This window comes from Micropterus dolomieu, linkage group LG04, assembly GCF_021292245.1.
Source record: "Micropterus dolomieu isolate WLL.071019.BEF.003 ecotype Adirondacks linkage group LG04, ASM2129224v1, whole genome shotgun sequence".
NCBI classification, from domain to species: Eukaryota; Metazoa; Chordata; class Actinopteri; order Centrarchiformes; family Centrarchidae; genus Micropterus; species Micropterus dolomieu.
Genome location: NC_060153.1, coordinates 32,078,642 through 32,081,168, shown reverse-complemented (window position 1 = coordinate 32,081,168; position 2,527 = coordinate 32,078,642). Strand labels below are relative to the sequence as shown.

At 49.3% G+C, this 2,527-nt stretch overlaps 1 long non-coding RNA gene across 1 annotated transcript in view; it reads right to left on the bottom strand.

The window, feature by feature from the left end:
• LOC123970362 overlaps nt 1-2,527 on the bottom strand; it is a 6,395-nt gene that overhangs the window by 1,053 nt on the left and 2,815 nt on the right. Inside the window, exon 2 of the long non-coding RNA XR_006824947.1 lies at nt 215-256. This is a non-coding gene — a long non-coding RNA (uncharacterized LOC123970362). The remainder of the gene's footprint in view (nt 1-214; nt 257-2,527) is intronic.

Sequence of the window (2,527 nt, the reverse complement as noted above, 5' to 3'; positions counted from 1 at the left end):
GTGTCCCCCTGCTCTCCTCTTCACCGTCCATCCATCAACTGTTTGTCCATCTTCAACACAACTCAGAGAGACCGACTCTTCTGTGAAGAACTGAGGACTGTTTGGACGGACATCCAGAGAGACTGTAGGGCAGACAGAGAGGGGTACAGATACAGATGATCACATAGACATGTGATTAGACAGACAGTGATTGTTTTCTCTTCCATCAGCTCACCTGCAGAATCAGTCAGTCCAGACAGCAGCAGCACAGACACACCTGCAACAGGAAGACAGGGGTCACTGAAGGTCAGGGGTCACTGAAGGTCAGAGGTCACTGAAGGTCAGGGGTCACTGAGGGTCAGAGGTCACTGAAGGTCAGGGGTCACTGAGGGTCAGGGGTCACTGAAGGTTAGAGGTCACTGAGGGTTAAAGTTCACTAAAGTGGCCAATGAAATGAGCTACAGAAACTTAGTTATTCCATCAAATGTCTGGAAATTAAGTATAAAACAAAATTTTCTAATTTGGAATTTCACATCTCCCTGAAGCCAAAATCAGAAGATGAAGTTTGATTCTATGAGTGATGTCAATGTCTTTCTGAGTCTTTGTCAGGTTTGGTGTCACCAATAGTAACCATGGAAATGTCAATGACAGTTGAATCACATGAAACCCAGATAAGATCAGAATTGTATCCGTGTTGCTTTAGCTGAGCTTTCCTATACGGTACCAGAACATCCTAGACCAAAGATAAAAAGAGGGGCAGAGCCGTCCACTGAAGGACTTTTGGTTGGCCTCAAGGAAGATCAGGCAAACCATTTGTCAACTGAGGAAGAGAGTTTATTGCTTGGCTCAGGGTGTGCTCAGCCGGGGAGAACTGCTGACTTTGATTGGTGATATTGTCAAGCAGTGAAAAGAGAACTTTGAGGAGCTCCTGAACCCAGCCAACACATCTTCTGTGGAGGAGAAGTCCTTCAAAAAGAGCAATGCAGATTTCGACTTGGCCGTGGACCAAGGTTGTTTGTGAGATCAAGGGAGATTGACCATCCAGTCTACAGTTATGAGTAAAACTTACAACCATGTCCCCCGGGGAATCTTGCCGGATTATGAGGGACCGGAGCCATTATCGATATCCGGTCCTTACCAAAGTGAGAGCTGTGTCCGTATTCTTGGCAGCACACGCTGGGGATCTTTGCAGTCGAGTGTAGAGTGGTTGGGATGAGGATCAGAACCTCTCAATTCGAGGCCACGGTTGTCTGCTTGAAAATGATGGATTGCTCCCTCTGGGTTGGGAGTGATTTGCTGCCCTTAGTGAAGGAGATTAAGTATCTTGGGATCTTGTTCACGAGTGATAGCTAAATGGAGAAGGAAGCAGATTGATGTAGCGTCAGCAGTAAGGCAGACCATTGTGGGGAAGAGCGAGCTGAGTCGGAAGGCAAAGCTTTCGATTCACTAGTCGTTTTGCGTTCCAAGCCTCACCTATGGTCAAAAGCTCTATGTTGCGACTGAAAGAATGAGATCGCAGATACAAGTGGCCAAAACGAGTTTCCTCCATAAGGTGGTTGGGATCAGCCTTAGAAATATGAGGTGGAGCCGAAAGGAGCCAGATGATTTGGTTTGGGTATCTGATCAGGATCCTCCTGGGGCCGTCCATTGGAGGTTAACCGGGCACGTTGAACTGATACTCTGGGCTTCCCTAGCTGTATGCACTCGCTGCTGAGACCATATACTACTACAAACCTTTAGACTCGACTCGACTCAACCTGGCTCTTGTACGCACTGCCCTCGACACTTCCTGTACCTGCTAACTTTGGCCTTTTCAGCACAAGCAGAGGAGCTGCTCACAACTGGAAATTGTGTCAAACAATGCGCCACAGGGTATGAAGTATGTTTACTCTTTTGTTTGTTGAGTGTGTCAGAGGTGTTTCCCAATCAGCAGCGACAATTTATAACACTGAATTAAAAGGCAGTGCGTTTGAGTACACAACAGGGTGTTCAAGGCACCACCTTTTCCATTTGAAAATGTTTTGTTACATTTTCCAGGGGCTTCACGCGGCCCAGTTGATTGAAGACTTCTGCTGCTGTAGCTAACGGTAGCTATCAGTAACTGCTGTAGCATCTGTAGATCCTGTATCTGACAGCAGCCACTGTTAGAGTCGATTTGCATGCCCCGAACCCAGACGAGGGCCCAGCCCCCCCGGATAGCTACCCCCAAGGGAGCGGGCCAAGACCCACGTTGCGACAGCACCAACCACGCACACTGGAAGAACCGCATGCCCCCCGTCGTGAGAGAGAGCCAGCAGGGGACAGTGGCGGGAACACCACCCACGCCAAAGAGGGCCCCCGCAAGGAGAGGCGACAACGGATCCCAGGTCAGACCCGGGGGCCTAAAGCCCCTAACAAACAGGCCACCACACACCCCAAAGGCAGCTCAGCACCGTCCCGACCTGAAGTCTAGTTTAGAATCTTAGAATCTTTAGGATTAGCTCTGGCTGGGCTGAGCGGCCCTGGATCTCCTGCTGTTCTCCCTTGTGCTGGGGCGTGGCTGTAAATA